The following is a 25,007-nucleotide window of genomic DNA, read 5'->3' on the forward strand; positions in this document are numbered from 1 at the left end:
AGTCTGGCAGTCCCTCTATGACCAACAATTTAGTCCTAGATATATACTCTAGCAAAATGAAAACATGTCATCCATCCACACAAAAACTTGTACACAATGTTCACAGCATTATTTATAAGATAATAAATAATAAGTTGACAGCTGGCATGGCGGCTCATGCCTGTAATCCCAACACTTTGGGGAGGCCGAGGTGGGAGGATCATTTGAGGTCAGGAGTTTGAGACCAGCCTGGCCAACATGGCAAAACCCTGTCTCTACTAAAAATACAAAAATTAGCTGGGCGTGTTGGTGCACGCCTGCAGTCCCAGCTACTCAGGAGGCTGAGGCAGGAGAATTGCTGGATCCTACGAGGCGGAAGTTGCAGTAAGCTGAGATCACGCCATTGCACTCCAGCCTGGGTGACAGAGCTAGACATCATATCAAGAAATAAACAATAAGTGGAAACAACCCAAACGTCCATCGACTAACTGATGAATGGAAAACAAAATGTGGTATATCCATATGACAGATTAATATTTGTAAATAAACAGAAATGCTATATGCTACAACAAGGGTAACCCTTAAAAACACTATGCCAAGTGAAAGAAGCCAAACACAAAAGACCACATGATATATGATTTCATTTACATGAAATGTTCAGAATAGGCATATCCAGGGACAGAAAATAGATTAGAGATTGCTTAGGTCTGGGGAATGAAGGGAGGGAGGATTGACTATTCACTGCTAATGAGTATCGGATTATCTTTTATGTGGGATAAAATGTTCTAAAATAATATTGTGATCACAGTTGCACAATCCTATGATATACTAAAAATCACTAATTGGATGAATTGTAAGGTATATGAATTAATCTCAAAGTTGATTTAAAAAAATCAATCCCAGCACTTTGGGAGCCCAAGAGTTTGAGACCAACCTGGGCAACATAGGGGAGACTGTCTCTACAAAAAAACAAAAAAACAAAAAAACCCTTTTTATTAGGGAGACTGCCTCTACAAAAAAATAAAAAATAAAACCCTTTATTTTATTTTTATTTTTTTTTTTTGAGATGAAGTCTCACTCTGTCACCCAGGCAGGAGTGCAATGACCCGACCTCGGCTCACTGCAAGCTCCGCCTCCCAGATTCAAGAAATTATCCTGCCTCAGCCTCCCAAGTAGCTGGGATTACAGGTGCCCGCCACCACGCCCAGCTAATTTTTTTGTATTTTTAGTAGAAACAGGGTTTCACCATGTTGGCCAGGCTGGTCTTGAACTCCTAACCTCAGGTGATCCACCCACCTCAGCCTCCCAAAGTGCTGTGATTACAGGCAAGAGCCACCATGCCCGGCCTCTACAAAAAATTTTAAAAAATAATTAGCCAGATGTTGTGGCGCATGCCTGTGGTCCCAACTGAGGTGGGAGGATCACTTGAGCCAGAGGTTGAGGTTACAGTGAGCTGTGATCACACCACCGCACTCCAATCTGGACGACAGAGTGAGAACCTGCCTCAAAAAAAAAACACCAATATTTCCTTGGTATTTTGAGCTAGAGAAATTCAATTTAATTCAGTATTCCTGACCCTATCCCAACACCCTTGCACCACACCTAGAAAAGAGATGAATTTAAAAGATTTTAAAGCCACCACCATGCTGTAAACCTCTGGGAGGTCTCTGACCCTCTGTCTCCCTTTCCATTTGAGGTCCTGCATTAGAAAAGGCAACTGACCTCTCTGAGGCAAATCTCTGCCAGGCAAGTGGCTGACAATGTTATAATCCTGTCTTTCACTTAAACATGGTCCAGCAGCTTCAGGAAGCATCCCTTTGAATGACCTCTCAAGAATCTAGGATTGATGGTATCTTTTACACGTCACACCACACACAATTCACATCAGGAAGAAGGAGAGGCCATCTGGACTCAAACCCCTCATCCAGCCACCTGACCTCTAATGGATTTCCCAGGCTCCACTCCGGGATCACTGGAAGGATGGAACACTACACTGCTGTCATCCACACAAACACTCACTAAATGTTCTTTGATGTCATCATTAAGAAAGGAGAGGCATTTGACTGAACCCGCTCTTAGAGACAGAAAGACGTGATTCCAATTTCACTCCAGTTGTTTCCTCTAACACATACTCTCCAGACACGGGTCATGAGACCCCCTGCACCTGGGTACCTTTCCTTTAGCCCTTGGCAAGGTTTCCCAAACTCCTGGCTAAGCCAAAGCTCTTACGTTAGTCCTCTGAGAACAATGGTTTCTACCACAGAAACTGTCACTATTACAACTTGACATTTGTTTGCGAAATTGCATTAATGTCTGTCTACACTACCAGACTGTAAACTCCATGAGGGTTTATGCATTGCATGCCTGCTCACCATCCCCGGTACCCTGCCTGCCACTGACTCAACACTTGCCAGGCACCTCTCTAGATCCTGAACATCTGCAGGAAACATCAGATGAGGCCCCTGACCTCTGGCAGCTTCTGGTCTACTTAGAGGGAAGGCCGAAAACAAAATCCATAAGCCAGTGAATAAGATCATTAAAGAAAATGGGTCTAAAATCGACACACCATGAATATTTGTCCAATAAAATAATGATGACAAACCTTACCTAATCAGTTACTTGAATCCTAAAACTCTAAAAGCAGCTTCTATGGTATCACACTACAACAACAGCACATTTCTGCCCTGTGGTACCACAGCATTATCTACTGCACTCGGCCAGGTTAAATTCAAAGCATGATGGCTCATGCCTGTAATCCCAATGCTTTGGGAGGTCAAGGTGGGAAGATAGCTAGAGGCTAAGAGTCTCAGATCAGCATGGACAACATAGCGAGATCCGTCTCTACACAAAATAATAAAACATTAGGCTGATTCAAGCAGCAGAAAAAAAAAAAAGAAAAATAATAAAATTTACAAAAATAGAATAAATGAATAAATAAAAATTAGCCAGGTGTGGTGGCATGCACCTATAATCCTAGCTACTCAGGAAGCTGAGGTAGGAGGACTGCTTGAGCCCCAAAGTTCGAGGCTACAGTGAGCTATGATTGCACGACTGCACTCCAGCCTCGACAGAGCGAGACCCTGTCTCAAAAACATAGAAAATAAAAAGTAAAATAAACTCCCTAGAAGGTTAAAAGGCATTTGACTGTCACAGAGTCAAGGCTAGGTAGTCTCTAACGCTTAGGACTAGAAACACGCTAATTTTCCCCTTGTGTGACATGAGTCAGAACAGTCACGGCTATCTCATGACCCAGGAATTCTGTTACACTGCTCTGGTGATTACAGCTTGTGATTTCAAGAGGTTCAAAAATGTGTGGGGAAAGAGCAGAAAGGCTGCAGAGAAAGTCTGCTCCAATGAGCCAGTCCCCATTTCCAAATCCATGCCCGTCTATCTAACCTGGCAGAAAGACAGAGCAACTTCTAAGAGGTGTAAGAGGAACACACATTGGGTATCATGAAAACCCACCAAGTGAAGACTGAAAAGTTCACTTTTTAGCCATTCAACAAATATTTACTGAGTACCTACTATGTACCAGGCACTACTATGAGGGATTGCTAGTGCCAAGAATATAGCAGAAAATGAATCCAACAAAAATCCCTGCCCTCATGGAACCTACAATTTTTGGGGAGCAATGATCTCAACAACCTCTGGCCCCTGTAACACACAGACAAGTACTGCCCTTTGGGTCAAGTGCCAGATGCCAGGTCAGCCATCTGTGTGTCCCCCACTGTCCAAATGAAGCCTCTCACAGATGTCCTTTACTTTCAAGGGGCCACAGACCAAAATATCAGCAGTGCCAGGCCACTGTCAAAACTGCTGATACAGATGAGTCCCTTGGGGTTAGGGAAGGCTTCCCACGCCAACCGTAGGTCTGACTTAAAAGGTGAGCAGGAAATACCTAGACTGCCAGAACAAGCTGGAGCTGCCAGAACAGGCTGTGCAGAGAAGCAGGTAGGGGGTGGGGTGGTCAGAGTTCTCTGTATAGGCAGAGGTAACTGCAGAAGCAAAGTCCTGGAGAAGGGAGACGCTCGGCCCATTAGAAAACTGAAAACGCTCCGAATGGCTTTAGCAAGGGGAGGAGAGGCAGCAGCCTCTTTTGTCCCACGGGGAACTCCTGAACTATTTTAAGCAGGGGAGTGATGGGATTCGATTTGCACTTTAGGAAGGTCACCTAACACCAGAGTAGAGAAAACATGAGAGCAGCCAAGCCCAACAGGGCAATCAGGGAGATCTGGGAGGTGACTGACCAGAAGGGGCTAGAGCAAAAAGAGAGTGTCAGGAAAAGGTTCCTGCCTGAGTAGCTGAGAGTGTCAGGAAAAGGTTCCTGCCTGAGCAGCTGAGGACAGCGGTGCCCTCCATGTCACTGCTCACAGGCAGATCCTTTTCTTTGGGGGTGGCAGGGAGCAGGTAATGGCAGTGGTGGTCAGCCGGGCAGCATTTGTACAGGCTACGATGGAGGTGAGGAACGAGCAGGCAGGTGGATGAACAGGTCCAGAGCTCAGGAGACAGGTCTGGACCAAGATTTGGGTAGTGATGGCAACCAAGGCACTGGCCTGGCAAGATCACCAGGAGCAGTGTGCCAGGTAAGGCACCAGGACACACCCTAAGGACACCAACATTCAAAGGTTGAATGTAGGCAAAGGAGCCTGCAGTCTACAAGGAAATTAAGGTGGGCTGGTTGGAGAAGTAGGAGGAAAGCCAAGAGGGCGTAGCTTCCCAGAAGCCAAGGGAAATAGCATTTTAAGAAGGAAAGAATGAGGGTATTATAGACCATGCTGTCAAAGGTCAAAGAATGCCAGAACTAGAAAGTGTTTTATGGACTTAGCACCATATTCACTGGGTTATTGGTGCTGGAATAACAGGCTCAGGTGTCTGATGGCAAGAGGGTCAGGGAAAGGAGAAAGAAGACACTTTAGTGAGACCAGAAATGAAGTGAGGGAAGAGCAATGGCTGCGGGGGATGTGGTCTAGAAAACTGGTAGAGAACTGAGCATGTTACAGAATGGCGAGACGGAGGCCACAGGCAGGATGACGCTGAAGAGACAGAGATGGGCTAATGGACCAAGTACTGCTCCTGAGGAGGAGGGATGGGATCTATCTCAGTGGCACCAACTAGCGCTGGTAGGAAGAGGGCCCCTCCTTCACCTAACAGGAGGCAGACCAGAAGAACAGCCCTTATAGGGCTGGGCATGAGGGACAACACCTGGTGGCTCCTGCTCACGCTGTTAAGAACAGCTTCTAAAGGCCAAGGGCAAGCATGAGGTACAGTGTTTGAGAAAGACAAGGGAAGTCTAGAACAGTAATCATGGCAAAAGGCAGAGAGAAGACTAAGGAAACACAAAAGAAGCCAGATGCAACAGCTCATGTCTATAATCCCAGCCCTTCAGGAGACTGAGGTGGGCAGATCACTTGAGCCCAGGAGTTAAGACCAGCTGGGACAACATGGAGAAACCTCATCTCTATAAGAAATACAAAAATTAGCCAGGTGTAGTGGTGCATGCCTGTGGTCCCAGCTACTCAGGAGGTTGAGGCGGGAGAATCACCTGAGCCCAGGGAGGTCAAGGCTGCAGTGAGCCATGATCATGCCACTGCACTCCAGCCTGAGTGACACAGTGAGACTCTGTTTCAAATTTTTTTAAAAAGGACCCTATGACCCAGCCGATGCTGGTTTACAGGGTCACCATGCTGGATTGGTAGGTGACTATGTGATTTCTCCAGCAGCTCTCAGAAGGCAGGGGCAGAGTCCTGCCAGCTACACAAAGGAAGGACAATGGGTGCTCACTGATGAAAGAATGGAGGGTAGGAGAAAATCCAAGAACCTGGATGGGGCAAGGAATGTGTACAGAGGGATGGGAGGACTGGCATTCAGAGAACAAGGTGACTGTACTCAGGATTTCAGGTGAACAGGTAACTCCAGGAGACGACACAGTCCAGGCTATGAACTGGGCAGTGGGTGAAGCACGGTGGAGAAGCCACCACTGGACAGGAGATGGATCAAGACATTAAGTGAGTCATCGGAACCCAGAATGATGCAGTGGTATGTCAGGGGAAGATGATCTTGAGCCAAATCCCCCAGTCTTCAAGGAATGAGGCAAAGAGTATGGGAGTAGAGGGAGGAAAAAGAGAAAATATCAACACACCACCTGTCCCAAAGGAATGAAGCGCAGAGATCTCCTTCACCAAATGCATCTTATATGCCGTCAACAAGCAAGAGCAAGGCAGAACTTTACATATACTGACTCATCTAATCCCCACAACCACACTACACTGTCTTCTACAGATGGAAAAACTGTGGCTCACAGGCTAAAGACTTGCCCCAAATCACAGATGATTGATTGATTGACTGATTGATTGACTGAGACAGGGTCTTGCTCTGTTGCTTGGGCTAGAATGCAGTGGCCCAGTCACAGCTCACTGCAGCCTCAAATTCCTGGGGTCAAGTGATCCTCCTGCCTCAATCCTTCAATAGCTGTACCACCAGGCATGTACCACCAGGCCTGGCTAATTTTAAATTTTTTTGTAGAGATGAGGTCTCACTACATTACCCAGGATGCCAAGATCACAGATCTTAAACATGCTGAATCCAGAATTGGAGGTTCAGGCTTCCAAACACCAAAGCCACTCCGCCCCACCACATTCACAGAGAGACAGGATAGATTGCATTATTTATGCCCCAGCAATCCCTTATCCCCACACCAGAGCTCTCTAATTGCGCCTCACACCATTTCCAAGGAGGAGGGGTCAGAGACTGCCAGGCTGCTGGGTAATAAGCACCGGCTGTCCTCCTGAATGGCTTACTGTACTGGCTGAGATGGGAGGCCGCCGTAATTACCCAGAGCCCATTAAAAAGCACTGGGAATGTAACGTGCTAATACTTCTAGGACAAACACATCGAAATATTGGTTCTTAAGGAAACACTGGCCTAGAATTTATATTTCTAAAAAAGCTGACTTGATCATAACTCCACAGGAAAAATTCCTTCCCACATTTCCAAACAAGCCAGTCAGTGGTTTGGTTTGTTTTGTTTCGAGAGTAGGTCTCACTCTGTTGTCCACGCTGGAGTGCGCAATCATGGCTCATTGCAGCCTTGAGCTCTCAGGCTCAAGAGATCCTCCGACCTCAGCCTCTGAGTAGCTGGCACTACTACTACTCAGTATGGGCATGCACCGCTATGCCTGGCAGCCAGTGTTTTAATTCCAATGACAACGAAGTTTCATTATAAGGAGAAAAGCAGCCTACCACACTTGTTTTATGGGGTTACAAAATGTTTGCTGCCACAGACTTAGAGCAAAAAAAAATGCTGAGGACATACAAGATATGAGAATAGTCTTGTTGCCAATATTAATACACAAGATAGCCAATGATATTCATGTGGCTCTTGATTTGTTTGATATTTATTTATTTGAATGTCAATTAGACATAGTGGAAAAGCCTGAGAAGAGGCTGGTGGTTGCAAAGATGTTTTTTTTTTTTTTGGGTTGACCCACTCTGGGTGTATTTGAGCAAAATTGTGGGGCTTCCCACAGTACTTGGCAAGACGCGCCTGGCTACGAACAACACGGGACAATGGGCAGCCTCGCTGCACCGCGCAGAGGAAAGGAAAGAAATCTTGCAGCCACCGCCTGAGAAGGAACAGCACATTCTGCATTAACCAGGCATGCCTCACTCACTGCAACCCCCAAACAAGCCCAACTCTCCGTGTTGATTCTTCTTACCATACTCCACCAGAAAGCAGCATGATTTTCTGTCCTCAAATACTTCAGATTCCAAGAGAACTGCACCTTCTAGAGTCTCTACTGATAACCTCAGCCACTTACCCACTTGAAGCATCAGCACACACTTAAAAAGGAAACCTGCTAAGTATTCCTGACTCAGTCTCTCCAGGCCTGAGGGTGAAGGAGCTTATTCCCCTCACTTTTCAGAAGACGGGGAAGAATTCAGACTTCACCCCCCTCCCTTCTCCCTCCCCTCCCCAATCCATGCTGTGCTCAGGGCCAGCAGCTTTGCAGGGAGGGAACTAATCTCAGATTGTTGAGGTGAGCAAGAGTGATAATGATGAGCCTTGGATCAGCTGTTTAATCTTTTTATACTCTCCCTGGTCTCTGAAATTCTGATCTTTACTCTGGGGGCATGTTATTATCCATGTCGTGAGGAAACTAGAAACGCGCCTCAGATAGACCCACTCTAAAAAGGATCATTCTTAAAACAGTAAAATTCAAATGAGGCACTGCATCCAGACACAGCCTAAGCAAATTTTACAACACATACACTGAGGAAGTGTTATCAAATCACCTGAAGAATATTCAGAAAACTATTTTTTTGAGACAAGGTCTTGCTCTGTCCCCTGAGCTGGAAGGCAGTAGCACAGTCATGGCTCACTGTAACCTCAAACTCCTGGGCTCAAGTGATTCTCCTCCCTCAGCCTCCAGAGTAGCTAGGACTACAGGCGCACACCACCATGCCTGGCTAACTTTTTATTTTTTGTAGAGATGGGGGTCTCGCTATGTTGCTATCAAGCTATCCTCCTGCCTCAGCCTCCCGAAGTGCTGGGATTATAGGCATGAGCCACCATGCCCAGTCAAGAATCTTCAGAAAACTTTCAATTTTGAAAATTCAAGGCCAGGCTGGAGGCTCACGCCTGTAATCCCAGCACTTTGGGAGGTCAAGGCAGGTGGATCACAAGGTCAGGAGTTCAAGACCAGCCTGGCCAATATGGTGAAACCCCATCTCTACTAAAAATCAAAAAAAGTTAGCCGGTCATGGTGGCACATGCCTGTAATCCCAGCTACTTGGGAGGCTGAGGCAGGTGAACTGCTTGAATCCAGGAGGCGGAGGTTGCAGTAACCCAAGATCACGCCACTGCACTCCAGGCTGGGTGACAGAGCAAGACTCCGTCTCAAAAAAAAAAAAAAAAAAAAAATGCAAATAGCTGAGGTTAACAATCACTAAGTATCACTGACACTGTGCTCTGAACACATCGTTCCTTTTTCTCTTTGTACTCTGTTCAATAGTTACACCATGCTCATTGATTTGGGATGAAGTTTGAGGTTTGCCTTCTTACTTCTGCCGATTAAAGTAATTTCTCAGCTACAAAAGAACAGAACATTCTCATTCTTCTTCATCCACTACTTCTAGCTTGAGATGAAGATGCTTCCACCTAGTTAAAGGGCAAAACTTTAACCCAAGCAGTCCCTAACTGCCTGACCAAGTTACATATATATATTTTCTTCTTTTTTTTGAGATGGAGTCTCCCTCTGTCACCCAGGCTGCAGTGCACTGGTGCAATCTTGGCTTAATGCAACTTCCATCTCCCAGGTTCAAGCAATTCTCCTGCCTCAGCCTCCCAAGTAACTGGGATTACAGGCACACGTCACCAAGCCCGGCCCATCTTTGTATTTTTAGTAGTGATGGGGTTTCATCATGTTGGGCAGGCTGGTCTTGAACTCCTGACCTCAAGTGATCCACCCACCTCGGCCTCCCAAAGTGCTGGGATTACAGACGTGAGTTACCACGCCCGGCCATATATATACACACACACACACACACACACACAAATTTTTTTTTTTTTTTTTAGAGACAGGGTCTCGCTTTGTCTCACAGGCTGGAGTACAGCGGTGAGATCACAGCTCACTGCTGCCTTGCGCTCCTGGACTCAAAAGGGATCCTACCACCTCAGTCTCCCAATGTTGCCCATGCTGGTCTGGAACTTCTGGCATCAAGCTATCCTCCTGTCTCAGCCTCCCAAAGTGCTGGGATTATAGGTGTGAACCACCACACCCAGCCAACAATAATTTTTAACCCCAGGATTTTAAAATTATGTAAATGTTTTCTGACTTTAAAAATTCAATTTAGATGTCTGTGAGATCTCAGCATCACCCTCGCCTCTTCTCTCCCCTGGCTCCTCCTGTCCCTCTATCCCTCTATCCCTCAGAGCACATCACATCCTTCCACTCCCTTGAAATGCCACCTTCTACCATCCTCCTCTTTCCACCTATCCCAGTGAAAACCCTCTCTACCATCCCTGCTTCCAATCCTGCCTCCCCTACTCTGGCTCTCCACGCAGCAGCTGTGGTTTCATTTAAAAAATCAATCAGGGCCAGTTGCAGTGGCTTACACCTGTAATCACAGCACTTTGGGAGGCCGAGGCGGGTGGATCACTTGAGGCCAGGAGTTTGAGACCAGCCTGGCCAACATGGCAAACCTCATCTCTACTAAAAATACAAAAAATTGCCAGGCATGGTGGTGCGCACCTGTAATCCCAGCTACTAAGGAGGCTGAAACATGAGAATCACTTGAACCGGAGAGGCAGAGGTTGCAGTGAGCTAAGATCACACCACAGCACTCCAGCCTGGCCAACAGAGTGAGACTCTATCTCAAAACAAAAAAAAAAAAAAGAAAAGAAAAAGTCTATCAGGCTGGGCACTTTGGCTCATACCTGTAATCCCAGCACTTAGGGAAGACAAGGAGGGAGGATGGCTTGAGCCCAGGAGTTCAAGACTAGCCTGGGCAACATAGTGAGACCCCATATCTACCAAAAAACAAACAAAATTAGCCAGGCACGGTGGCACGCACCTGCAGTCCCAGCTGTGGGAAGGGCTGAGGTGGGAGGATCACTTGAGCCCAGGAGGTTGATGCTCCCATGAGCTGAGACTGCACTACTGCATGCCAGCCTGGGTGACACAGCAAGACACTGTGATATGCTTTGGATCTCTGTCCCCACCCAAATCTCATGTGAATTGTAATCCCCAATGCTGGAAGTGGGGCCTGGTGGGAGGTGATGGGATCATGGGGGTGGTTTCTTATGGTTTAACACCATCCCCCTTGGTATTGTTTAAAAGTGTGTAGCACCTCTACCTTTTCTCTTCCTCCCACTCCAGCCAAGTGAAGTGCTGGCTCCCCCCTTGCCTTCCACCATGATTGTAAGTTTCCTGAGGCCTCCCCAGAAGCCAAGTAGATGCCAACATCATGCTTCCTGTGCAGCCTGCAGAACCATGAGCCAATCAAACCTCTTTTCTTTATAAATTACCCAATCTCAGGTATTTCTTTATAGCCACGTGAGAACAGACTAATAATATACCGTCTCATAAATAAATAATCTAAAAATCAATCAATTCTTGTCACTCCCCTGCAGCTTCCTCCATATTCAGAATCCTCCAGTAGTTCCCAATTATATGCAGATTAAAATACACTCCTTACAGCAGCCAGCAGGCCAGTGGATGCAGCCCTCCCCTGACTATCTCCTGGCTTCATCCCCGTCCACTTTCCCCAGGGGCCCCTGCACTGCAGCCACACTGGCCTTCTCACCAAGGCCTCTGCACTTGCTGTTTGCTCTGCCTGGGAAGCTTTTCCTCCATATGTTCCCATGGCTCAATCCCTAGTCAATCTCTGCTCACCTATAACCTCCCTAAAGACATGTCTGCTGCCACCTCATTCTCTCCCCTAGTCACTACCTGGTATCATATCCTACATCTATTACTACATTGGGTCTCTTTGGTCTGCCCCCAGACCGGGACTGTCTCATTTCCTGTCATAACTCAACGCCTGGCCTAGGGAAACCACACAGCTCACACTTAGCAATCATTGATCTAAGTGGGTCTCCAGCTCCCCGTTCTGCCAGGAATCCCCTGACTCTAATCAAAGGTGATTCTTACCTGCTGAAGACCTGTGAAATCAGAGCAAACCATATATTTCTGGAATAAACATAAACCACTCAGCAACTGAGTGGGAGCAGCATGTAAACACGCGGCCCACCGCCTGGTGTTCCAGCACCTGCATCGGCTAGTTTGTAAGAACAGAGGCTGTGGCCGGGGGCGGTGGCTCACCCCTGTAATCCCAGCACTTTGGGAGGCTGAGGCAGGTGGATCAACTGAGGTCAGGAGTTCGAGACCAGCCTGGCCAACATGACGAAACCCCTTCTCTACTAAAAATACAAAAAATCAGCTGGGCGTGATAGCAGGCACCTATAATCCCAGCTACTCAGGAGGCTAAGGCAGGAGACTTGCTTGAACTCGGGAGGCAGAGGTTACAGTGAGCCGAGATCGTACCACTGCACTCCAACCTGGGCAACGAGAGCAAAACTCCATCTCAAAAAAAAAACAACAACAACAACAGAGTCTGCCATTGAGAGAAAAGGCTTCCTACTTGATGATTCCCCTTAACATAAAATTAGAGAAATGAAAAATGGTTGTTCCTGGTTTTCTTTCCCAGTCTCTGAATTTGCAAGGAAATAAACATATTAATAAATAATTAGTTACCCATATCAGTACCTCTATTCTCATACTGGCCTCACTGTATAGTTTAGGTTTGGGGTTTTTTAAAAAATATTTTCTACAACTAAATGTTTAAAATACAAAAGTACTTTTCTAAAATAGATATATTTACTTTATTTTGAAGAAAAATGCCTGGATTATAAAAGCTTTTCTAAAAATGTACTTCTGACAGCTGTGGCCATTATTAGAGTAAGATATGCCACTAATGTATGCACATATTATCTCATTTTTTTGAAATAAAAATATGATGAGGTAATTAATTTTGTGCTTAGCTATAAAATTAGTGTAAATATATCAAAATAGCAGAAATTTGAAAGAAATAGTAGGAAACATCTATAATGAAGGTTGCACCATTCTATTTTACTGAAGAGTATACATTGAGGTTATATTCACATAAGGGCCCATTTCCTATAGAAAGTCAGTCTACCAGAGCAGTTATTTAAGTAAATTTGATAATGAGTATACCCTGTAACTCCAAGCCAAGACATGGGTTACTATAAACATGAGGGGAGACAGAGGGTCTACACGTGGAAGCTTACTGACAAAAGTTGATCACTGGCCAGGAGCGGTGGCTCACACCTGTAATCCCAGCACTTTGGGAGGCCAAGGCAGGCAGATCACCTGAGGTCGGGAGTTCGAGACTAGCCTGGCCAACATGGTGAAACTCCATCTCTACTAAAAATACAAAAATTAGCCGGGCGTGGTGGCACGTGCCTGTAGTCCCAGCAACTCGGGAGGCTGAGGCAGGAGAATCGCTTGAACTTGGGAGGCAGAGGTTGCAGTGAGCTGAGATCACACCACTGCACTCCAGCCTGGGCAACACAGTTAGACTCTGTCTCAAAGAAAAGAAAAAGAAAAAAAAAGATAGATCACTGGATCACTGATCTCTTTGATCACTTGATCACTGAGACCCAGGACAACAGCTGCAGAAGAAGTGATTAGCCAAACAAACAACACACAAATTGGTATGTAAAAATAATCAGTGCCCTGGCTAGCTTATCAGTCAATTGGGGTAAAAGTGGTCCTGTACAAAAACAAGCACTGTGCCAGAAGAGTGAAGAGGACAGCAAGCTAACCACACAATTCAAAACAGGCTCTTGTCAAAAAAAATCTCTAGTATATGATCACCCTGAGACTTACCCACATTTCTTATACCTTCCATGCAATGCTAAGGCTCACTTTTAATCTAAAATTGGCAAACTTTCTTCATGTGCCTCTGAGTCCTCTTCTAGTTCCACAAAGGATTAAATAAAAAGGGCCTCAAAGGATAAAAGAAGGAGGTATGAAGGGAGGGATGGAGTGAGAGACAGGGAGAATGAGAATACAGAAAAATAGAAAGAGGAGAGCAAGAAAGAGACAAAGGGAGAAAGACAAAGAAAGGGAGAAAGAAGAGAGAGAAAGAACAAACAGCAGAGAGAGAAACAGAGACACAGGAAGAAAGAAAAGAAAAAAGTTCACCGGAAAAAAAATCGTGATGTGCTTCATGGAAAAGCTATTTGTTAAAGAGTCCCTCTTTTTTCTGTGTACTGTATCATGCCATATGTGGGAAGTGAACAAGGCTGGAACTCCGCCTAAGAACATCTGCCACGGACTTTAAAAGCCCTAATAATAGCACAGCTGGTGTCCCCAGCCTAATGAGCTCACCACCCACGTGACTGCTCCTTCTCCAGCAGCTTCTCCAGAGAGAGAAGGCAGCCAGCAAGAGAAGCAGTCCTCGCCCCCGCCCTCCCCCACATTCATGCTTTATTTCCTCCACTGCGTTCATTCTCCCCTTCCAGAAACCACCCCCTCCCATTTTCTTGAGCTAAGTTACTCTGTTCCAGCAGTTCCTTTGAACACACACATTCTTCTTTTTTCCTTTCCCTCTCCCTTTGAACAGACACATTCTTAACATGAAAGGCAAATACGAGAAATAAAAGATGGGGACATCACTACAGATCTTATGGACATTGAAAGAGTAATAATTGGGCCAATTAACTCAGCAGCTTAAAGTGGATAAAGCCCTTAAAATACACAACTTATCAAAACTAATGTAAGAAGATAAAAATCACACTATATCTATTTTTAAAATGGAATTCCAAATGAAAAACTTTCTACACCACAACAAAAGGCCAGCGTGCCCCAGCGTGCCTCGTTGCCAGGTCCAAGGTACAGGCGCCTCCAGGAGCCCTCATCTGGGAAGTTACGCCTGACAGGAAGACTGTCCAAGGCATATTGCTAGCAGGAAACCAAGCACAGCAGAAAGGGGGGTAGGGAGGATGTAAACAAAGAAGTGAGGTTTTTACAAGGTTGGGAAGTTTTAACCCCCTCTGGTATAATCTTTTGAAACTAATTCCCATCACAATATACTTTTAAAAGCTCTCTAGCATTTTAAGAAACTGCACCTTAGCATCAAGAAGAAAAAGAATTTCAGCTTCTAAGGGGAAGCCTAGCAGAAAGTAACAAGAGGGGACTCATGTTGGCACTGATGTGGTATCCACAGCAATCGGAAAAGAAGCTGAAAAATCTGGGATCTCTCACTTTCAGCCCAGGGCAACACATCCTGACAGCCAGGAAGAGTCAAATGGCTACGGTAAGACACATGGGGTTTATTCACCAGAAAAAGACTAAGAACGCCACATTTCAAAACTCAGGCTTGGTAGGTAACACAATAGCATGGGTGTGTATGCAAGCATGAAGTACTGAAGCTAACAAATTACTAGATTCTATCCCTGTCTAGCAAGTATTTATTTCAATAGCAATCATATGATTAGCTGAAAGTGGGCAATCATTAACTTCATCTGCTGTTAAATAGTTACACACAAAAACATGGTGCTTTATATCTTGTTAGTATCACGAATAAGTTGTGTAACCTTTGACAGTGTTCTGTTTTGGTTTAAAATACCAATGCTATTGCTGCCATAAGTTAAACGCAGCAAAATTACAAAACTTCAAAGATAATTACGGTATTTTAAGGACTATCATAAATACTTTTATACAACTGCGATGTCTACAAGGCTAAGCCAGCATCTCTTCTGAAAAAGAAACAAATGATACAACTAGAAATATCTGCATACCTACTATGTATAAACAACCCCAAAAGACATTTTAGCTTTTATCTCACTTGGCCTCTCACAGCAGAGTGACCCTGTGAACCCTACTCTTCACCAAAAGAACACTCCCTCCCACAGCACTTCTGGTCTTCTCCCAATCTCTAGTCACTACCCCTCTGTGAGTTCTCCTACACATGGATATCGCTACTGTCTACACAAGAATGGTCCCCAAACCCTTGCCTCAAACTCCTATCCCTCTTCGAAGTGTCAGGCCCAGATGTCCCACTGCCCTAAACATCTCCACTTAGAAATCTCAGGAGTGGCCGGTCACGGTGGCTCACACCTATAATCCCAGCACTTTGGGGAGCCAAGGTGGGCGAATCACCTGAGGTCAGGAATTCGAGACCAGCCTGGCCAACATGACAAAACCCCCTCCCTACTAAAAATACAAAAATTAGCCAGGCGTGGTGGCGGTCACCTGTCATCCCCAGATACTTGAGAGGCTGAGACAGGAGAATTGCCTGAACCCGGGAGATAGAAGTTGCAATGAGCTGAGATTGTGCCACTGCACTCCAGCCTGGGTGACAGAGCAAGATTCCATCTCAAAAAAAAACAAACCTCACAAGCACATCAAACTCCGCACATTCAAAACAAGACCCTCCAAGTCCTTCCCACTGGAACAACTGATTAATGGTAGTCCAACTCGGGAACCTCAGCCTTATCCTTCACTCTGCTCCCCCCTTACCCTACCACCCTCTCTTCAACAAGCAAGGCTTACCTCCTAAACATCCACCCACACTACCACTCACTAACCCCCCACCCTCTCTCACCTTCAGCACAGCCAGAGCTTCCATCTGGGTCTCAGTCATCATGGAGGTAAGATAAGACCTAGGATCACATACTGGTCTAGGACGCGTTTACCAAGGTAAAGCCAGCCAGCACTCCTAATGCCACCCAACCCTGCCATGGGTCTTCTCTTTGGAAAATCTACAAACTGCTTCCCTTTCCACCCTAGTGACCAAATGTGGATGCAACTTGAATTTGTGAGGGAAATTCTCAAACTTGCTTGTGATGATCAATCTGCCATGCTGCCTTCTGCCAAACAGAGAATTCAGTACACTGTAAAGAACAAAAACTGGATTATAAGATAGCCAAACTCCCAGGAATATTTTCTTTTTTTTTTTTTATGTTTATTTTTATTATACTTTAAGTTCTAGGGTACATGTGCACAACGTGCAGGTTTGTTACATTTTTTTTTTTTTGAGATGCAGTCTCACTCTGTCGCCCAGGCTGGAGTGCAGTGGCACAATCTCGGCTCACTGCAAGCTCCGCCTCCTGGATTCACCCATTCTTCTGCCTCAGCCTCCCGAGTAGCTGGGACTACAGGCGCCCGCAACCATGCCCGGCTAATTTTTTGTCTTTTTAGTGGAGTCGGGGTTTCACCGTGTTAGCCAGGATGGTCTCAAATCTCCTGACCTCATGATCTGCCCACCTCAGCCTCCCAAAGTGCTGGGATTACAGGCATGAGCCACCGCGCCCAGCCAGCAATATTTATTTTCTTTATTCCTTTCTATGAGTATCACTTCTACTATAACATCAAGAGACTTAGCCCAGCTAAAAGTTTTGCAAGTTAACACTCAATTGTTGTGAAAACATTCATCTTGTACTAAAGTTTTGTTTTTTTTTTTCTGACAGGGTCTCCTTCCGTTGCCTAGGCCAGAGTGCAATGGTGTAATCATGGCTCACTGCAACCTCTGCCTCCCGGGCTCAAGCGATCCTTCTGTTTCAACTTCCCGGATAGCTGGGACTACTGGGGCACACCACCATGCCCAGCTAATTTTAGTACTTTTTGTAGAGATAGGGTTTCACCATATTGCCCAGGCTGGTCTCTAAATCCTGGGCTCAAGCAATCCACCCGCCCTGGCCTCCCAAAGTGCTGGCATTACAGGCGTGAGCTGCTACACTCGGTCAGTAATTTAACAAGACTAACTACTTTCCTACTTTCCTATCTTTCAAATACAGTATAAAACATCTACTGCACCAGTCAACATTTTAGTCTATTTTGCCAGTGATTTGCCTGTCACACCTTTTATCCGCTGCTGTAATAATAACAATCTGCTTGTCTTCTCAAATAGAAAGATGTTTTCCCAAATATATAACACCAAACTATGTCTCTCCCACAAGAGATCTTTGGAATGTCTTGATATTCAGATCCAAAGGGATTCTTCTAATGCCTTGGGACCACTGCAAAATTAACCCTTTCTCCTCAAAGTCAAAGCAGGGAAGGCAGTTGTCAAGTGAGCAAAAACCATAGCTCACATCAATGCTTTAGGCCATGGGGGCTATTCCTGTTACTGTCATAAAGATGAAGTCCAGCGCACACCCCACCCTTGAGGTGTGGTACAGAATACCTGCTCCAAACTATTTTTGGATGAATGGATCATAAAGAGTTCAGTAAAAACAATAATTATGGCTAACACAAATGCTTCCTCTCAGCCAAACATATGTATAAGTTAACATAATCCTCTTAATAACTGTATGAGGGCCAGGCACGGTGGCTCACACTTGTAATCCCAGCATTTTGTGAGGCCAAGGTGGGTGGATAACCTGACGTCAGGAGTTCAAGAACAGCCTGGCCAACATGGTGAAACTCTGCCTCTACTAAAAATACAAAACTTAGCCAGGTGTAGTGGCACACGCCTGTAATCCCAGCTACTTAGGAGGCTGAGGCAGAAGAACTGCTTGAACCTGGGATACGGAAGCTGCAGTGAGCCAAGATCGTGCCACTGCACTTCAGCCTGGGCAACAGAGCAAGACTCCATTTCAAACAAATAATAACTGTATGAAGTTATCATAAAAGGTAATGATTCCAAAGCTGCCTGTCAAACAGGAGTCGCTGGGTTCCACACACCTAAGCACCAACCTTACACGGAAAAAAAAGACATGGCTTCAAACACATCAATGGTGTGCTGCATTGTATCTACACTGTTAAATCTGAAGGTTTTTACTTTTTAACTAATGAATGAAAACAAAGCTACATCCCACTCAGGTACATAAATCAATTGTACAACTGTACAATTCCCATAGTATTCTGCATTTTATTTAAAACATATTCTAGATGCAAAGGTTGAAATGAAATGCTCACTGTCTAGGTGACACTCTTTTATTCTCCACTACGAAAGCCAGTAAACCAATTGTCTGGGAAATGCTGCGCCCAAATGTAACACTCAGAGATACAACACCAGTGAGTCATACACATAACAAATTGCTCATTTTCTTCCTCCCCACCTTTCCTCTAAATCATTATAATGCTATTCCTGAATCATAGGTTTGGTTTTTTGTTTGTTTTGCATTTTTAATTCTCCAGTATAAAGCTTGCCAATTCCAACTTCGTAACATGACAAGAATCTGTCCCGTTAGTTTAAGTAAACCTCCAATTTTCTTCCCAGGTTTGAAATTCTGCAGTGCAGGCAAGGTCCACACCTCTGGATCTCCCACTAAATAAAAACTGCTCCTTGATGCTATAACTGTCTTGCTAGATCTCTTAAGATATCAGATTACCAAACTCCCTAACTGGAAGTCCAACAGGCAAACCAAGTTTACTGTGGGGGCCCTGTATTCAGAATCACAAGATGTAGCATACTGTTTTACTGAGTTACCCTTGTTCTTCCGGAAGTCTCATATACCAAATCCAAAGAAGAATGAACACTTGGAAAACTTAACTTTTACTAAAGCCGAACATATGTCTTATGACCCAATGATCTACTCCTGAGCATATCCCCGATAGAAACGAGTACTTATATACTTAGTTCATAGCAGTTTTATCCATGATAGTCCCCACTGGAAAAAAACCAAATGTCCATCAACAGATAAATGCATGAACAAATCATGATATAACCATAAAATGGAATCCTATTCCACACTAAAAAGGAATGAAGCACTAGTACATGCAACAAACAGATGAACACTGCAGACAAAACGTTGAGCAAGACCAGACACAAAAGTACACACTATATGACTCCATTTACATGAAGTCCAAAAGAGGCACAATCATCCTATGGTAATAGTGGTCACAAGAGTGGTTATCTCCAAGGAGTTACTGGCAGTACAAGTGGTATATGTAAGTAAAATTAATGGAGCTAAGATAATTAAAGGTTCAATGTGTAAGAAATTAAAGGTTCTAGTTAACTTGTCAACCTTAGATGGTAATGCAACATGATATAAAATATTTGTTGCCCAGAACACAGCAGCAACCAAAAGTCAGGCAGAAACCGAGACAGACAGGATCTCCCTCTCATGAGCACTGTCCTCTTCCCACTGCTGTTCTCCAGCCAGAACAGGGCCACCTGGTTCCACCATAAATCTGGACCATCAGTCCCTTTGCCATGAACAGCTGAGCTGTCTTCAGTCACTCTCTCCCTGACTTTCTCATCACACTGAGGACAATCAATTCTTCTGGAGGACAATCAATTCTTCTGGAGCTCTCATTCATTCATGACTTTCTCATCACGCTGAGGACAATCAATTCTTCTGGAGTGTCTTCCCCACTCTCCAAGAACTATTTCCCAATGGTCCTCAGACAAACATAAATTCAAGGGTAGTTTCTGCTCTCATTGTTTACCTGCTCCCCAAGGTCCAAATTCCTTACTCAATAATACAGATGAAGCCAAACCACTTCTAACATTATAGGGAGACATTTTATCTTTGGTCACATCTCAAATCTGAAGCTGGAAATTATTTGATAGAAACCTATAAGAAAAGGAGGCAGCCTACACTAGAGGCTGTGTATCTAGAGTAGGTTGTCTCATATCTGTTCCACATTTTGCAAAACTTAAAAACTGAGAGCTTACAGAATGTTAGCATTAAAAAAATCCAGACCCACAGCACATGTTGTTTATGTTAAAGAACTGCCTGGCCAGGTACAGTGGCTCATGCTTGTAATCCCCGTATTTTGGGAGGCCAGGCAGAAAGATCGCTTGAGGTTAAGGCAGCCTGGGCAACATAGCAAGACCTCATCTTTACAAAAAAATTTAAGAAAAGAAAAGAAAATCAGCCAGGTGTGGCAGCACGCATGCTACTCGGGAAGCCAAAGCAGGAAGATGGCTTGAGTCCAGGAGTTCAAGGTTACAGTGAGCTATGATCATGCCACTGCACTTCAGCCCAGGCAACAAACAGAGATTCTATCCCTAAAAAAAGAATTTTTTTATTGTACCAAAACAACCAGAGGAACTGATGGACAACTTCTAAAATCCCATGGTTCTCCATAGGCATAAATGTTTTATCTCTGTAATCCTGGAGAGAGACAAAAAAAGTGAGATCCTATATCCCTATTCTAAATAATATGCTTTTTTCTTTCTTTCTTTCTTTCTTTTTTTAATACTCTGTTGCCAGTCTGGAGTGCAGTGGTGCAATCTTGGCTCAATGCAACCTCCCCTTCCAGGGTTCAAGTGATTCTCCTTCCTCAGCCTCCCGAGTAGCTGGGATTACAGGCGTCCGCCACCATGCCTGGCTAATTTTTGTATTTTTAATAGAGATGGGGTTTCACCATGTTGACCAGGATGGTCTTGATCTCCTGACCTCGCGATCCACCCACTTCAGCTTCCCAAAGTGTTGGGATTATAGGCATGAGCCACCATGCTCGGCCATTAATATGCATTTTTTTAAGTGACATAAATCAACCTGCATCTATGTAATGGAAGATAGGATTTAATAATAGTTCATCTGTATTGACATAAATTAGTAGACAGTGACATATTTTAATCAACATAATCATATTATCTAGTAACTAATTCTAGTCATTAAGGAGGAATGCAGTAAGTGCTCTGAATAGTATGCTAAAGAGATACTTTTCAGAAAATGTCAAGCCACTTAGTCCACAAGTTCAGTTATTTTCACCTACTTCTTAAAAGAAAAAAAAAAGATTTTTAAAGTCACCTGAGTACCCACAGCATGGTCTTATTTCACATTCAAATGTGGATAACTTATACTGTGATGGAGCATCCTTGTCGATGTTAGTACAAAATCCATTTCCTCTAGATAGATTATCCTCTGCTTCTGAATGTCCTGGAACTAGAAGGGACCCTAGAAATAATCCAGCTCCACGATTCCCAAACTGGGGCACATGTGCTTATGCTGGGGAGTCCCCAGAACCTCAGGGAAAACAAGGTACATTTTCCTTAAGAGCACTTTTTGACTCAGACAGCAATTTTTTTTTTTTTTTTTTTTTTGGTGGGGTCTCACTCTGTCACCTAGGCTAGAGTACAATGGTGCAATAATGGCTCACTGCAGCCTCAACCTCCTGGGCTCAAGATTCTCCCACCGCAGCCTCCCTAGTAGCTGGAACTACAGGTGCACATCACCACACCTGGCTAATTTTTTCTTTTTTTTTTCTTTTCCTTTTTTTTTTTTTTTTTTTTGTAACCACGAGGTCTCACTATGTTGCCCAGGCTGGTCTCGAACTCCTGGGCTCAAGTGATCCTCCCACCTCAGCATTCTAGGAAGGGCTATTCCCAGCTTCACACCTGTTACATAGCAAGAACCTGTCTGTATTTTAAAAAAAAAAGTTTAAGGAAGTCCAAACAGGCTATCTATAGGCACACTGCCTATGAGTTAGCCCTGCTCTGAAAGGAACAGTACAGTACTGTAAAGTAAAAATAATAAATTTTGAAAACAAAAGAAGAAGTCCAAACAAGGATTTCAAGAGCTCCCCTCCCACCCCATTCCACCCTGTTCCACCTCAGGTGCGCTATTAACAATAATTATTAAATAAATTTCTCACTATAATGAATAATACCACACAGCCTTTCATAAAATGCCTATCAAAGCCTTTAAGCAGCTAAACATCATTGGTATTCTAAGTAACTCAGGAGACATCCAGTTTTATGCATATGTAATTATTTACTGTCTCTTCACTAAAACTTTGCACTTTTCAACACTGCAAGTGGCCTCCATTTAGATACATCTAAGAAGACAAGTCAGAATAGGGAATATTTGTTTGAAAAAAAGGGGGGGAAAGGAGGTGAGAAGCCAGAAGACCCATTCATTCAACAGTGTATCTCTGTCTAACAACAGTGTATCTCTATCCAAGAATAAAATAAAACCTAAGAGCCCACATAAGCCCTTGGGTTCTATCTCCATCTTTTAAAAACAGCATCCTCTTGTCTTCCCCTACAAAAATCACAGTGCATGCCAAATATAGATGAGTTAAATAAATCAGAGTCCATTTTCTCTTTTTTTGTTGTTTTGTTTTTGAGACAGAGTCTCACTCTGTCACCCAGGCTGGAGTGCAATGGCGCAATCTCGACCCACTGCAACCTCCACCTCCCAGGTTCGAGCAATTCTCCTGCCTCAGCCTCCCATGTAGCTGGGATTACAGACACATGCCGCCATGCCTGGCTAATTTTTTGTATTTTAGTAGAGACAGGGCTTCATCGTGTTGCCCAGGCTGGTCTTGAACTCCTGAGCTCAGGCAATCCACCTGCCTAGGCCTCCCAAAGTGCTAGAATTACAGGCGTGAGCCACCACAGCCGGTGATCAGAGTCCATTTTTCCATGGTAACTTTATTTTCAAGTTTATCAAACTTCCCAACCATACAGTGTTAAACTCTGGCATGCACAAAAGGCTTTACTGAAAATCTGCAACCCTCAGTGAGTTTAAATGACTGTTCGCCCTCCAATGCCTTTCTTACTTAAGCCCCAAAGGGTAAAAAAAGAACTGTCCCTTGTAGAAAAACTGGCCACTTATCTGCTTACTCTCCTTGGCTCTCCTATGGGCTATATGGTACAACAGAACAATCACATCTACAAAAACTCCGACAGCTGATGAAGAGGAGAATGCCCAAGGTCTGTTTTCTACCTTGGGAGCACGAAGTCAAGATGGGGAACCCAGATGGTTAATTCAAGAATCATCAAACAATTACAGAGGCCTACTATATACAAGGTCAGAGGTAGGGACTCAGAATGCAACGACAGGGACCGGAAGTGGTGGCTCGCGCCTGTAATCCCAGCACTTTGGGAGGTCATGGCCAGCAGATCCCTCGAGGCCAAGAGTTTTGAGACCAGCCTGGCCAACATGGTGAAACCCCATCTCTACTAAAAATACAAAAATTAGCTGGGCGTGGTGGCAGGTGCCTGTAATCCCAGCTACTCGGGAGGCTGAGGCTAGAGAATCGCTTGAACCGGGGAGGTGGAGGCCACAGTGAGCCAAGATCGCACCACTGCACTCTAGCCTGGGTGACAGAGCAACACTCCGTCTCAAAGAATAAAAAAAAAAAAAAAAAAAAAAAAAAAAAGAATGCAATAGAATGCAATGACAGGAACAAAGTCCACTTAAGACAGCAAAACTTAAGGTGTTGTTAATTTGGAAAGTGAAAGTTTAAGAACTCCATTCAATGTGAATAGTGCTCTATTATTTGGAAAGCCCTTTTATTTTTATGTTTTTTGTTTTTGTTTTTGAGATAGGGTCTTGCTCTGTCGCCCTGGCTGAAGTGCAGTGACGCGATCTTGGCTCAATGAAACCTCTGCCTCCCAGATTCAAGCTATTCTCCTGCCTCACCCTCCTGAGTAGCTGGGATTACAGGTGACCATCATCACGCCCAGCTAATTTTTGTATTTTTAGTAGAGACGGGGTTTCACCATGTTGGCCTGGCTGGTCTCGAACTCCTGACCTTAAGTGATCCACCTGCCTCAGCTGCCCAAAGTGCTGGGAATACACGCGTGAGTCACCACGCCCAGCCCAAAGCTCTTCTATATTACCTGATTTAACCCTCGTGATAAACCTATAAAACAACAATTACTATTATATGCTTTATTATCCCTGTTGGGGCTCAAAAAGGTTACCAAATTACGCACCCAATCATGTTGGAATGAGACCTGAAAACTCTCCCATGTTATTCAGTCAAACTTTTACAGACAGACACTTCCATTTAAAACATTGTCTCCCAGAGAGGGGAAGAGCAGGACAGAGAGGTTAAGTAAGGTCACACAGCCAATAAAGAGAGAGGAGTTGGAATTTCAGTCCAAGTTTCCCACTCCAAGACCAAAGAGAAGGAGAAGCAACACAGCCAGAGTGGAGACACCCTCAACGGAGCACTGGGGATGGGAAACTGGTCCCTGGGGCATCAAACAGGAAACGGCTGGTGCTGGGGCCAAGCTGAAACCCAACTGTTGCCAAACTCGCAGCCCTGAGACAAGGGCTTTAACCCGATTCAGCATCCCCCGGGCCGGCTCAGCTCTCCAGCTGGCTTAGACTACACTGGCCTGGGAACCTCTGCGACAAAGCTGAGGTCAAAGATCAAAGAGCAACCGAGTATGACCATTCCAAACCGAGAGACAAAAGGGAAGGCGCCATCTGTCACTCCAGGTCCAACTCTCCAAACCTACCAGTCAAGCTCCCAGCCCGATGTCCCTTCACTCAATCTGGGGAGACCCTCCCCAGTGCAGACTGGCTCCAGGGCTAATCAGAGCTCAGTCTGAGCACCTTCCTCTTTGCTGCTCTTGTAGTTGGAAATTGGAAAGGACCCTGGAACTAGACTGTTTCCCTATGGTAACCTCCACTCCGCTTCCAGATAAACAAAAGACCCTCCAGAAAAGATTACCAGTCCCCAATACACACTCACAGATAGTATTGACAACGTTTACACATTTGAAGCAAATAAAGTTATAGTGAAGCATATCAGAAAATATATATATATACCAGCGGTCCAACGACGAATACTTTGAAGGCTCTCA

The 25,007-nt window shown here is 44.7% G+C and overlaps 1 protein-coding gene across 2 annotated transcripts in view; it reads right to left on the minus strand.

The window, feature by feature from the left end:
* Positions 1-25,007, minus strand: part of TRAK1 (trafficking kinesin protein 1) — a 211,307-nt gene that overhangs the window by 185,193 nt on the left and 1,107 nt on the right. The window lies entirely within an intron of this gene.

This window comes from Chlorocebus sabaeus, chromosome 22, assembly GCF_047675955.1.
Source record: "Chlorocebus sabaeus isolate Y175 chromosome 22, mChlSab1.0.hap1, whole genome shotgun sequence".
In the NCBI taxonomy this organism is placed as follows: domain Eukaryota; kingdom Metazoa; phylum Chordata; class Mammalia; order Primates; family Cercopithecidae; genus Chlorocebus; species Chlorocebus sabaeus.